The sequence below is a fragment of the Leptopilina heterotoma genome, unplaced genomic scaffold (genome assembly GCF_015476425.1).
Source record: "Leptopilina heterotoma isolate Lh14 unplaced genomic scaffold, ASM1547642v1 Lhet_99, whole genome shotgun sequence".
In the NCBI taxonomy this organism is placed as follows: Eukaryota; Metazoa; Arthropoda; class Insecta; order Hymenoptera; family Figitidae; genus Leptopilina; species Leptopilina heterotoma.
Genome location: NW_025111206.1, coordinates 985,748 through 1,001,351, shown reverse-complemented (window position 1 = coordinate 1,001,351; position 15,604 = coordinate 985,748). Strand labels below are relative to the sequence as shown.

The window sequence follows — 15,604 nt, the reverse complement described above, 5'->3', positions numbered from 1 at the left end:
TTTTCAATCAAAGTTAACAAATTAATACAATTTTTCAAAAAAGGAGGCTTATTTTCTTATTCCGTTGCTGCATATGATCTGAATCAGTTCAAATTAATACAATATGACCACCATATAATTAATAAAACAGAAAGTAATTTATATCAATTGTTATAAACAATATTAATTAACAAATAGTTAACTTTGATTTCTTTCCACTAAAAAATGTTTTTTTTACCTTTTCTTTTTAATTTAAGTTCATTTAAAGAATATTTGCCCTTTTTGATTATAAAATAACTTATTTAAATTGTTATAAACAATATTAATTAACAAATAGTTAACATTGATTCCTATTCCACTAAAAATTTTTTTTTCACATTTTCTTTTTAATTTAAGTCTATTTAAAGAATATTTGTCCTTTTTGATTAAAAAATAACTTATTTAAATTGTTATAAACAATATATTAAATAACAAATAGTTATGTAACTTATGCTCCTGTCCACCAAAAAAATTTTTTTTCACGTCTACTTTTTAATTTAAGTTCATTTTAAAAATATGTGTCCTTTTTGTTTAAAAAATAACTTATTTAAATGGTTACAAATAATATTAATTAACAAATAGTTAATTTTTGTTCCTTTCCACCAAAAATTTTTTTTTCACGTTTACTTTTTTATTTAGATAATGTTAAAAGACCACGGATATATAATATTAAATATTTAAATAAGTTATATTATAAGCAAAAAAGACATATATTCTTTAAAAGAACCTAAGTAAAAAAGAAAATTTGCAACAAAAATTTTCTGTTGGACAGGATCATAAGTTAACTATTTGTTAATTAATGTTGTTTATGACAATTGAAATATATTACTTTATGGGTTTTTAATTGTCTGCTGGTAATATTGGATTAATTTGAACTGATTTAGAGCATGTGCAGTAACGGAATAAGAAAATAAACGTCCGTTTTTAAAAAATTGTGTTAATTTGTTAACTTTGATTGAAATTTGAAAATAAAAATTATAAACAATTAAAAACTCAAAAATTGTCCTCGAGGGATGTCTTAAGAATTTATTCTCCTTTAATTTAAAACAATAGGACAAACGCACCAATTGTCGAAGGTGAACCATTTGTCGATGTTATCATGGTGATAACCAAAAATATTGCCTAAAATGTTAAATTTTTTTGTGGTTATAATATTAACATATTATTTTTGACATTTATAACTCTTAAAAACTCTTAATTGTTTTTCACACTTAAATTGAAATTCCATGTTTAAGGCAAAAAAATAAATTATTATTAATTAATAATTTTTAGTATTATTGTGAATTATTAATAATGAAAAAATTTTTATTATTTTAAAAAATAGTTAAATTATAAATAATATAGAATAAATAATTAAATTAACAATTTTTACCATATTATTATGATAAACATATTAATTTATATATATATATATATATATATATATATATATATATATATAACATACATTTTTAATAATTTTTCTATAAATAAATATGATACAGTCAATTTATTATGATAACACTGTATATAACGGTCCCATGATTCAAAAGGAAGTTTAAGCGAGGTCGCTTCCAAGCTTGCGTGGCTATGCGGTATGTGTATTCGACTTGCGTCCTCGAGGTCTAGGGTTCGGTCCCCCGTGCGTGCGATATTTTTCCGTCTTAGTTTTAAGTGTTTTGTGTATAATTCTTAATAATGTTACATAAAGTATAGGTTTAAATAATTATTAACAATAATAATAATTATAAATAATTATTAATTTAAATAAGATAGTCTGTCTAAATTAATGAAAGAAAATAAGAAAAATATTTTTTTTAAAAACTTAGTCCAATAAAAGCAATTCTAATAACTATTTACATTTTTAATGACACTCATAAAAGTTTATTTACTACAAAAATATTAATAATAATCATTAATATTGAAGTAAATACTCCCCATTCTTTAATAATCAAATAACAAGCTTTAATATAATAAAATGCAGTCAGTATTGGAATTCTACCTGGGTAGCGAAAAGATCGGGGGAAATCCCATGGCCCCGACCGGGTCCCGACAGGGCGGCCAGATCGGGCAAAGTGCCATGGCCCCGGTCAAAATTTCTGCACGGGTAGTGAATTTCATTAATAAATTAGTAGAACTTACTATTTATTAGTAAAATTTACTAATTCAAATTTACTACTGATAAATTGGAAATTAGTATTTATTAGTCAAATTTACTAATTCAAAAGCAAAAAGTCAGCCACTAATACAAATAGTAATATTTTACTAATGAAATAGTTAATAATGACTAATTATTAGTTAAATTCACTTTTAGGTTATGTAAAAATGACTGAAATGTGTAGTTACTAATTCAATTAGTGAAGTTTGACTATTTTTTTTAGTTATTTATTTACTAATAGTAGTGATTTATTAGTGATTCCCTACTAATAATTAGTTATTTTTTACTAATTTTGCTGAAGCAAAATAGCACTACTAATAGTAGTGATTTATTAGTGATTCTCTACTAATAGTTAGTTATTTTTTTACTAATTTTGCTGAAGCAAAAAGTCATCCACGATTTTACTAATAATTAGTTATTTTGAACTAATTCAGATTTAGAGAGAGAGAAATAATCACTTATTTCAATAAAAAAAAAAGTAAAGAAAGTCCTCGACTAATTATGTAAAATCGATATAGTAGTGCTAGTAATATTGAGGTAATTTCGAAAAAAATAAATTCCATTCTCATAAAGAATAGAAAAAAAAATCAAATCAAGAAGGAATGTCGTAACTCGTGTTCGTTTCAGTAAAATTATTGTACACCACGTGTTACATCAATTTCAAAGACACAGTAGGAATCTTCACGAAACAATTCAGATAATAATACTTCCTCTCAACAAGGAAGCAAAAAATTTATATTCATCCCTTTTTGTTAGTGATGAAAAATAAAGAAAAGAATTGAAAGAAAAAACTTTCTGAAAAAAATGATTGTACCCCCTATAAAGTAGAATGGAAACCGCCGGGGCATATTGCCCTCTTCCTGTGCCCCCTCATCGTGGCCCTTTTCTCCTTCCTTTTGCAGTGTAATTTTTCGAGTCTCTTTCACCTTTTTTCTTGTTTCCTCTCTTGTACTCTCTCTCTCTCTCTCACTCTCTTTCTCTCTCTCTCTCTCCTACTCCACGACGGGATCACTAGGTCACACTCTTTGCCGTAAACATTTGTACTCTACTCGACCGGAGGGTTAACTCGTTTTTTTTATCTCTCTTAAAACATACACTCGTCATTGGCATTTTATTATTTAAGTCATCATTATTATAAATCTCATTGACGCGAATTGTTTCAACGCATAAACATTCGATGATGTTTTACGTCGAACGTGAACGTTTTGCGGCGGAAGTCGCTCGTTGTCAGTGATCACCATGAATGGAAACAGGAAAATTTTGTCTATCGAGAAAAATAAAAAAGCGAGTAACGACGTAACGCCGGATAATGCCGGGAGACCACTGCTGCAGTTCGGGTGGCTTTTGGGCGAGCTTATTTTCGAGCGACACTGGCGCCAGCAAACGGTTGAAATCGACATCGACCGACGCCAGGGCGTCCCCGCGTGGAGCTTTTCTTATATATATATATATATATATACATATACATATCGTGTGCTATACAGCATTCATCAGTCATTCAAAAAAAGATATTTTTCCTCTCTCCAAAATAGATATATATAACCGAAAAAAAAGAAGAAGAAAACTTTCTTTCTTAATGGGTCTATACACACACTTGCCAAATTATTTTTCTTTTCTTATATTATATATAGAGATATATGGTGATATAAAAGTCCCTATATAACCCCTCTAGCATATTTGAGCCCATATTCCATAGGAGGCGAGAAGCACTTAAATTTACTATAACCATTAACACACTATATAAAAATTACTAAATTAACCAAAAAAAAAAATACTGACAAATATAAAAATTACTATATTAACCAAAAAAAATACTGATAAATATAAAAATTACTAAATTAACAAAAAAAAAATACTGACAAATATAAAAAATACTATCAATTAAAAATATTGATAAATATAAAAAATAATGGTGATTAAAAATGAAAAAGTAGCAGTAAATAAAAATCAAAATACTGGCAATTAGAAAAGAAAATACTACGTTGGTGAAGTTCACAACGTTTATGATCAACGATTTCAGAAGAAAAATATTTTTTCAGCAAATTTTTATTAATCTTTGTATAGAAAATTTTTTGGTTCGTTTTTTAAATAATAATTTATAAACGAAATATTTGTGAACAAATAATTTTATTCTTTTTGGTAGGAAAATATAATCTTTTTTCTTTCAATCGTTGATCATAAACGTTGTGAACTTCACCGACGTAAAATACTGGCAATTGAGAATGAAAAGACCGGCAATTAAAAATGAAAATAACTAACAATAAAAAATGGAAACACAATCAATTAAAATTACTAGCATTTAAAAATAAAGATTACTATCATTTAAAAATAAAGACTACAATCATTTAAAAATCAAAATACTATCAATTTAAAAATATAGTCTTGAGAATCAACTAACTTTTACTAAACTAACGAAAGAATATTCATGTAAATATTTTAAGAACGTCTGACTAAAATCGACTGTATCTACTTGCCACTGTTTTTCTAAGGATATCAAATTGAGACAAAAAACGAATCAAAAGTGTTGCGAAGCAACATTTTGATTCGTTTTTTGTCTTAATTTGATATCCTTAGAAAAACTTTGTGTAAAAATTATTATAATACTATTTAGTATTTGTTATTTAAATACTAAAATTTTTCCTTCAATTACATTTTTATTTTATTAAATATTTGTATTTGTTATTTAAATACTACAATTTTTGCTTCAATTAAAATTTTTTTTATTAAATTTTAATTTAATTGACATTTCAAATTTGATTTGAAAATTAAAAAAAAAAACTAATAATAAAAATAATAATAAGATTATGTTTAGATTGACAGACAACAAAAAGAAAAAAAAATTATGAACACGTCTGACTAAAATCGACTTTAACTACTTAAACTCTTTTTATAGCATTCATATAAACGATTGTAATCAATTGTATACTAATAAATTAATAGGTACTAAAATTGGTACACTGAAATTATACCACTATCAATATTAATACCAAAAATTACAATACAACACTGAAAAAAATTAATTTATTTAAGAAAAAAATACTTGTCTATTATCAAATAAATTTTTACTTAAAAAAATTTTTTTTTTAACCTTCAATCCTAATAAATTGTTCTTTGAAACAAATCAAATTTTTACAATTTAAAATTTTTTACATCAAAATTTAGAAATTTGAAACAATTAGCTTTGAAGCAATTAGTATTCAATTGGCTTTAAATAAAATCTTACCACAAGGAAGTATTTATTTATAAAAAAATATACAGAAAAAAAGATTGTTTGATACAAATAAATATTTATTCATTAATAAACTATACGGAATGTAAAAATATAGAGGACGTTTATTTAATAACAAACAAGAAATTGTTTATTTAAATCAAACAAATTTTATTTTCAGTGTAATATTGAAGACGGAAAAAAAAGTTTAAGTAGTTACAGTCGATTTTAGTCAGACGTGCTTATGAAATCTATTTATTGAATAAACTTTCGTAGTAAATTTCTTGCAGTTTATTTTCATTACCATGGGTTAATAATTTAATTAGTTTAATAAAGCAAAAAGTATTTAAAGTAGTTACAGTCGATTTTAGTCAGACTTGTTTATGAAAACTCTCCATAAATACTCTTTCGCTGTAAAATTATCACTTTATTATTATCACTGCGAATTAATTTTTAATTAAAATTTACTTATATTCAATTAAGTGGTTTAATTATTCAAAAATGGAAATTAAGTAGTTATGGTAGATCTTAGTCAGACGTATTTATTATAAATGATAAATCGTAGTTAATTTATCACGTAATTTCTATTACTATAGACTAACATTTAATCAAATGGTTTAATAATGCAAAACAGGGGTTTAAGTAGTAAGGATCGATTTTAGTCAGACGTAAAATTAATTCACTTTCTTCTCCATCGAACATTTATTTTCCAATTAATTTTTTTTTTCTAATTTATAAATTTTCTAAAAACAATTTTGTCATTTTTCGATACTTTCGACCAAAGTGGTAGTGATCGATTTTAGTCAGACAATTACAAACTTTGACATTAAGTTGCTCGTAGAGTAAATTTATCCTTTCTTGTCACTTACTTTCGATTTACGTTGTATTTCTATATTCTATTTCTTCAATTTACTGAAATTAACTAAACCAGACTTTTATTTTGCAAAAAGTTTTCCTAACACGTCTGACTAAAATCGACTGTTTTCTACTTACAACTTCTACTTTTTGGATTTTGTGGAACAAAAAATTTTGCCAATTTAGATATTCATTGACTTTCGAGAAAATAATTCGACTTTGTTAGAGAAAAAAATTTCTATTACCAGAGAGAAAAGTCCGTCTGACTATAATCGAGAGTAACTACTGAACTACTTAGTTTTTGTATTATTAGGCTAATTAACTTAATATACAAGTCCAAAGGAATGGAAATCGAATAATAAATTCACTACAAGGGATTATTAACTAAAATTCTTTTCACGTCTGACTAAAATCGATCTTTTCTACTCGTAACACTAATTTTGGAATTATTACAACTAGACGTTATTTACGACAAAAATTTTTGAAACTAATTAACAATTACGAAAAAGCAGAAATATTTTTTGAAAATAAAATTACGAAATATTAGAAATTTTACGTCAAATTATAATTGACCATAACTACTGACTTTTTTTATTATAAATATTCCACTTTTTCAATATAAATCTAAACCGACAAATATTGAGAGAATTACTTACAAGAAGATTATTTACTAAAATTCTACCAATGTCCGACTAAAATCGATCATTACTACTTAAAAATTAATTTCCAAATTATTATTGCCAATGCCCGACTAAAATCGACCACTACTACTTAAAAATTAATTTCCGAATTATTACCACTTGAACTAATGTACAACAAAATTTGTATTCTCTACTTAATATTCAAGAACATAGAGAAAAATTTGAAACAAAATTTACTAAAATTTTAAGTAGTTAAATCGATTTTAGTCAGACATGCTTATGGAATCTTTTTATAAATAATCTTTCGTAAATAATTTATCACTTGATTGTTATTACTATGAATTAATAGTTAAATGATATAGACTAATATGCGATTCAGTTAATATAAAAAAGGAGTTTCAGTAGTTATGGTCGATTTTTGTCAGACGTATATAGTAATAGATAAATCGCCGTTAACTATTAATTTCTACCGTCTGACCAAAATCGACTGTAACTACTTATCATGTTTGTTATTTATCCCGAGTATCGTAAACAATAAAAATTATGCCTATTTATAAATTTTATATTCCATATTATTTTCATTAAACATTTTTAGGGAAAAAATTAACCGTCTGACCATAATCGACTTTTTACTACTTTTAAAGTCATGTTGGTATTAAATCCGAGTATCGTCAACAATAAAAATTATGCCTATTACTAAATTTGTTGTTCCATATTTTTTTAATTAAAAATTTTTGTTTGGAAAAACTTAACCGTCTGACCATAATCGACTGTAACTACTTAAAGTCAGGTTTATATTAAATCCGAGTATCGTGAACAATAAAAATTATGCCTATTACAAAATTTTTTATTCTGTATTAATCTGTATTCTGTATTTTAATGAAAAAAAATTTTTTTTTTGAAAAAAATTAACCGTCTGACCATAATCGACTTTTTACTACTTTTAAAGTCATGTTGGTATTTATTCCGAGTATTGTCTACAAAAAAAAACTGATACTTAATATACTTTTTATTTAGTATTATTTCTGTTAAATATTTTCCTTTCTTGAGAAAAATTACCCGTCTGACCAAAATCGACTCTAACTACTTAAAATCGTGTTTTATCTCTATTACAAGTATTTAAACTTACTATTTTAAAAGAAAATTAAAGGAAACATTAAAAATTAAAGAAAATATTTTAAATATTATATATCTATATTTTTTTTATATCGCAAAGATATAAAAAACCAATTAATAATTAATTGGAACGGAGGTAATAAACAGTAGAATAAGGAACTTGTTAAAGGTAAAGAAGCCTAATTTCCTATTCTGTTTTTGACTTTATAACGACATTCTCTCTTCCTCTCTCTCTCACTCACTTTAACAGTACCAGAGAAGCGCATAGATGTAGATACTGTCATAACAATAGAGGCGGAATATCTTAAGTCACTAGCAGCTATATATTCATTAGACTTGGGTGGATACTTGAGTTTGAGAAGAGCACTTTTGTTAGGAATGCAGGTAAGGTAAGGAGTTGTTACAAGAGGTTCGTTATGACATTGTCGGTCCTACTCCTTCCCTTCATATATATAGATTTGTTTTTGATCAACAAACTTTCTCTTGTTTTTTTTGTTGTTGTTCTTTTCTTCCAAACATATATCTGATTCTATTATATAAAATATAAAATTCACTCTCTTGAAAAATTTCGCCTTTTTTTCTCTTTAAAAAAAAACATCGCATCAATTTCGCCAAAAAAAAAAAAAAAAATTGTAAAAAATTGTAAAAACAGCAACTGCTCTGCTATAAAAAGTCACTGCTCTACTAAGAATTTCATTTATATGGTTAAGCTCCTCTATATAGGTCAGTAGTACAAACATCTGTACCAACTTTCTTTTTACCCTCAATACTATGATTGGTCTTTTTTTAAGATCTGATAATTGTCACGCTATAGACATTTTACAAAACGCCAAAAAACAGGAAACAATATTTTTATGCATACAAAAAATTATTTTTTTTCTTAAAAAATTTATTTTTTTTTTATAGAAAAAAATTTTTATATTGAAAAATAATTCAATAGCATTTTCTTCACATAGAAAATGATAAAAACAATTTTTTTCTATAGAAAAATTTCTCTATATATATAAAATAAATTTTTATAAGTAAAAAATTTTTTTTTATATTTAAAAAATAATTATCTGGACATAAAAATAGTTTTTTAAACATAAAAATAGTTTTTTAAACATAACAATAATTCTTTATATAAAATAAATAAGACTAATATCTAATTTGTGAAAGAATTTTTTTTTTTTTCGTTAAAAATTTGTTTAGAAATTTTTAATCAAATATGCTTGATAAATTATTATTTTGTCATAATAAATTATTGACTGGAAATTTTTTAACTTTAATACTGCAATGCACACTTTTGTAATGGTAATATTTTCAAAGCTTGCCAACTTTCTAAATCCCACGTATTTCGTTTCGTGACAACTTGATTGCTAAAAAATTACTTTTCTTTCATAACTTGCGCCTATATTATACGAATTACTACAACTAGACTTGGAATAACTACAAAGAATTAAGAACAAGAAACTATTTTTTTTTCTTTTTAATATGAAAAATATGCAGAATAAATTAAACAACTAAAATGGAAATTTTTTTTAAAGAATATTTTTCTTTATTATTTTAAATAGTCAGTTTTAAATAATAAAAACAGTAAAAAAATTTGAATAAAAAAACAAAGAAAGAAATTTTTTAAACAGTAATATAAAAAAAGAATTAAAGAAAAAAGAAACTTTTTTTAAAGAAAAGTAAAGAAAAATTAATTATTAACAAAAAAAAGTTGTTTTAAAGCAAAATATACAAAAAAGAATTCATAAAGTTAAAAAGTGGAATAACAAAATATAAAAAAACAAGTTACAATGCAGATGAGCAAATTCTTGTATGTAATTGATGGAAAAAGAGAATTTTATTCGCGTTCTTTAGAATCCCTAATGTCGTAAAAGTGATATTGTTTGTCTGAAAAGAAGAAGCCAGTTTATACACAGCATAAAAACGAATCGTAAAAAGGATCTCTACTCTTGGCACTAGAATCCTTTGTAAGTCATTCCATATCAAATTTTAATTACTCATTAAAATGAATAAATCAAGTTTTTCTACAATTTCCTCATTTGATAAAATAATTACTAAAAAAAAATTAATTTCATTAAAATTATAATTAATTTCTAATTATTTTTATTATTTTTTAATTAATATATTATTAATATTAAATAATTAATTATAAATATTTATTTACAATAAATACGCTGTATTCTACCATTTAATATTATGATGCGAATTAAAAATCTTATATTTTCAAATATAAATATATTTTGGAATAATATCCGATTCAAAATTTAAATAATCCACTAATTAAGTACATAATTAATTATTTTTGTTTATTATTTTCAAAAAGTTTAATAACATTTTTCGCAAGCATTAAATTATTCTCATAAATTCTTTAATTTCATTATTCTTTTAAAAAATTGAATTATTTTTATAAATAGTATAAAGTTATTCGCAAGAATTCAATTATTTTCAAAAATTTCAATAATATTCTTTCAAAGAATTCGATTATTTTCATAAATATGTAATCAAATTTTTTTGCGAGAATTCAATTATTTTTAATACAATTTTAATGAAATTTCATAAAAGAATTAAATTATTTTCAAAATATTTGATAATTCCTTCAAAGGAATTAAATTATTTTCCACAGTTTTGATAAAATCCGTCAAAGGAATACAATTATTTTCAAAAATTTTGATAAAATTCTTCAAAGGAATTCAATTATTATTTATAATACCTACATTTTTATTAAAATTTTATAACAAAATCAATAATTTTCAAAAATTTTGATAAAAATCTTTAAAAAGAATTGAATTTTTATTTTTAATACAATTTTAATAAAATTTAATAAACGAATTCAATTATATTCAAATATTCTAATAAAACCCTTCAAAGGAATTCAATTATTATTTATACTACATTCTTATTAAAATTTCATAAACGAATTCAATTATTTTCAAAAATTTTGATAAAATCCTTTAAAGGAATTTAATTATTAATTTTAATTCAATTTTAATAAAATTCCATAAACGAATTAAATTATTTTCAAAAATTTTGATAAAATCATTCAAAGGAATTAAATTATTTTCAAAAATTTTAATAAAATTCTTCAAAGGAATTAAATTATTAATTTTAATACAATTTTAATAAAGTTTCATATACAAATTCAATTATTTTCAAAAAATTTAATAAAATCCTTCGAAGGAATTCAATTATCAATTTAAATTTAATTTTAATAAAATTTCATAAACGAATTCAATTATTTTCAAAAATTTTGATAAAATTCTTTATAGGAATTCAATTATTAATTTTAATTCAATTTTAATAAAATTTCATAAACGAATTTAATTATTTTCAAAAATTTTGATAAAATCATTTAAAAGAATACAATTATTTTCAAAAATTTTGATAAAATTCTTTATAGGAATTGAATTATTAATTTTAATACAATTTTAATAAAGTTTCATAAACGAATTCAATTATTTTCAAAAATTTTGATAAAATCCTTTAAAGAAATTCAATTGTCTTAAATAATTATTATTTAAATTAGGTAATTAATCACATTTGCATTAAATATTGAAATTATTGGTTCAAATATACAACTTATTTGATTTGATTATAATTTATTTGGATTGAAATGAAATTTTTTTGATTCAAGTAAATATTTATTTGATAATAATAAACAAGATATTTATTTACTTAAATTTTGTCTTTAAAAATTTTACCTCAATGATTCATTTATTCAAAATTTGTATTCAATTAGATTTTTTTACTAAAAATATTAAAAACCATTAAAAACTCGATTTAGAAGTCAATGATGAAGACATAAACCAAACAATAATAACATTGTAAAATTATGTTTCGATTGAGAAATAGCAAAAAAAAGAAAAAAAGAAAATTTCTTTCTATTGGCCATTGTCCACTTGTTAGAGGAGGAGAACAATATTTTTCCGAGTGACGTATACCCTGGAGGGATAGTCGCTTTAGGAAGAACTTTCCACAATGTATTTTCCTCTCTCTCCCTTCTATGCTTACTTTCCTTGAAAGTCGTCGATAAAGGCAAGCACACCTTTGTGATAATACACTTTGTTCGAGAGAAGGTGACATGTATAAAATGGAATAAAAAAAAAATAGAGGAGGAAGAGGTTAAATTTTAACGATTTCTCATACTGGGATTATTCCAAAAGAGCCCTGGGCCTTTAAACAGGGAGACAGAGATAATTTTGGCCGTAAGCCAGTTAAGCTAAATGTGGGCCAAATGCCTTTCCCTAAACATCACGAATGTCTTACCGATTACCAATATCCGCGTGTCACATGCAACCACTATCAAGACCTTTATACCTAATTGCTTTTGTTTATATATTTATTTCACCTCAGCTTCAACCCTCCCCACCTCTTCATTTATTGTACTTCTTTTTTTTACACTTTTCTTGAAAAAAAAATTTTACATATAAATAATTTTATTTCGACCTATTGCAGTTTTTCTTTTATACCACAGAGTTTTAGTGCGAAACTTTTAAACTATATAAGCGTCAAAATTTCAACTTTAAACTACAGACTTGAGTTTATAAACTTTAAAACTAAAAATAGTTTAAACATTTTTTGGGGCTTTGTAAAACAAATTCTTTTTAGCAAAATATTTTTTTTTGAAGGTAAACAATTTCGTTTTAGAAAGAAAAGTATTTTTTACTAAACATCAAATTTGATAAATAGTATCTTTTGTAGAATAAATATTTTTTACTCATAAGAATTTAATAACTAAAATGTATTTTTACTAAAAAGTATTTTTTACTGAAGAGCTTTTTTTAGTCGAGAATATTTTATACAAAAGAGTATTTTTTACTAAAGAGTCTTTTTTAGTTGAGAATATTTTTTACAAAAAAGTATTTTTTACTAAAGAGTATTTTTTACTAAAGTGTCTTTTTTAGTAGAGAATATTTTTTACAAAAGAGTATTTTTTACTAAAGTGTCTTTTTTAGTAGAGAATATTATTTTTTAAAAAAAGTATTTTTTACTAAAGAGCATTTTTTACTACAAAGAATTTTTTATACTAAAAAGTGTACTTACTAGAGTATTTTGCTAAAGTGTATTTTTTACTAAACAGTATTTTAACACTATTTTTTAATAAAAAGTATTTTTTAGTAAACAACATTGTTTCTAATAGTTATTTTCGTAACAAGGGCGCAAAATAGGTGATTGCGACGATGGCGAAATGAAGGGAGCGAGGGGACACAATTTCGCGCCCGAGGCGAAGCCGAGGGAGCGAAAGTGTCCCCGAGGTCCCGAAATTTCGCCAAAGTCGTAATCACCTTTGCGCCCATGATGCGAACATAATTTTTTGTCCTAACTGCATGGAAAGTATGGCATAGAGGGCACGCACGATTAAACGCTCATATTAGTTAAAAATTAAGCTCTATATAAACATTATATCGAATGAAGTCTATAATGATAGAAGTTTTAAAATAGAAATAAAAAACAATATATTCTGGAAACATAGTATTTATTTAGAACGTAGTAATTAATAATTAAACAAAACTGAAACAAGAACTTTTAAAATTGACAATTTTGATAAACGAAATGGGAACAAAACCAAATGTCTCATTATTTTTTTAGAGAAAATAAAAAAAAATTGCAAATTTTTATAGACAAAATAAAACAAGTTGAAAATGTTTGCAGTTTTATAGTCAACACAAAAAGAAAGTCGAAAATGTCGCATTTTAATGAAGAAAATCGAATAATTAACAAGCGGGCGGTAAAGTATTTTCCGCCCGCTCGGAGGTAGGCGAAGCGGGCGGAAAATACTTTACCGCCCGCTGACGTCATACAAGCGGGCGCAAAATACTTTTCCGCCCGCTTCCCCCACTCCCGGGCGTAATGTGTTACTTTGCGCCCGCCTTAAGTGCCCGAAATGACATACTTTCCGTGCAGGTAGGACAAAAAGAATATTTTTTACTAAAAAGTATTTTTTTACTAAACAGTTTTTTTACTCAAGACTATTTTTTATTGCAAAGCATTTTTTGTGAAGAACATTTTTTTACTAAAAAGAATATTTACTAAAGAGTATTTTTATTTGCAACTATTCTTTAATAGAAAGTATGTTCTAGTAAATAGTATTTTTACTAAAGAGTATTTTTTACTAAAAACTATTTTTCTACTTCACACTATATTTTAACGAAAACTACTTTTAATAAACGGTATATTTTTAACTAAAAAGTATTTTTACTAAAGATAATTTTTCGTTAAAAAGTATTTTTCACTAAAGAGTATTTTTATAATAAAAATGTATTTTTTACTACAAAGAATATTTTAGTAAATAAAATTTTTACTACAGAATATTTTTATTAAAAAGTATTTTTTTTTATTGAACAGTATTTTTACTTAACACTATTTTTTATTGCAATGCATTTATTTACTAGAAAAAATGTTTACTTCAGAGTATTTTTCATTAAAGATTTTTTTTTATAATAAAATTGTATTTTTTACTAGAGTTTTTTTTACTACAAAGTATTTTTTTATTTTACATTATATTTTTACTTAACACTATCTTTAATGAAAAGTATTTTGATTAAAAAGTATATTTTTTAATAAAAAGTATTTTTTATTGAACACTATTTTTGCGTAATACTACTTTTTAATGAAGAGTATTGTTGGTAATAAGTATTTTTTATTAAAACTTTTTTTTTCACTAAACATTACACACTGTTTCTAAATAAAAAAAAAATTTCTTCTACTAATTTTTAATTTTTCTAATAAAGAATTTTCAATCACAAAAAATTATATTCTTTAACTAAAAGTGATTTTTTTAATAAAAAAAAGCATTTATTTACTAAAAAAAAAAGTATTTTCTTTTCCTAAAAAATCGTTTATCTTTATTAAAAAGTTATTTTTTACTATATAGTTTACTATTTTCTTTTCCTACAAAAAGTATTTTTATTTCTACTTAAAAATACTTTTCAACAAAAAATACTTATTAGTAAAAAACATTTATCAATAAAAAATACTTGTAAGTAAACAAGAGTTACTAATAAAAAATATTTATTACTAAAAATTACTATTAAAAATGTACTAAAAGTATTACTAAAAAGTAAAAAATACTTACTAGTAAAAATAGTTACTTATAAAAAATATTTACTACCAAAAAATACTCACTAGTAAATAATACTTATTAGTAAGAAATACTTACTAGTAAAAAATACTTTTTAGGAAAAATATTAATTAAAAATACTTATTGCTAAGAAATACTTACAAGTGAAAAAAGATACTAATGAAAAATACTTATTAGTAAAAAATACTTATCAGTAAAAAAAGTTATTAATAAAAAATACTTATTAGTAAAAAATAGTAAAGAATAGTAAAAATAGTAAAAAAATACCTTTTTTGAGAAAATAAATTCCTTATAAAAATAAACTCTTTTACCTTAAACTTTTAATAAATTCCAATTAAGTATAAAATTCTCCAAGAGATAAATTTCACCTAATTCAACTTAGTAAGAAAACTTTTTGCAACAACGACTTAATTAGATTTACTAATTTCCTCCTTAAATTTATCTAACTCTAATAAAAAAAAAGTCAATCGATTCGAATCCACTGAAACTTTGAACTGATTCAAATTTAGAATCGAATTTTATCCTTTGACATTTTCTTTATTTTTCAAACCTTAATTCGA

At 23.6% G+C, this 15,604-nt stretch overlaps 1 protein-coding gene across 1 annotated transcript in view; it reads right to left on the bottom strand.

Annotated features, from left to right (window-relative positions):
* Positions 1-3,107, bottom strand: part of LOC122512452 (protein tipE) — a 58,393-nt gene extending 55,286 nt beyond the window's left edge. Inside the window, exon 1 of the mRNA XM_043628284.1 lies at positions 2,970-3,107. The gene's annotated coding sequence lies outside the window, so the exon portion shown is untranslated. The remainder of the gene's footprint in view (positions 1-2,969) is intronic.
* Between the last annotated feature and the right edge of the window lie 12,497 nt (positions 3,108-15,604).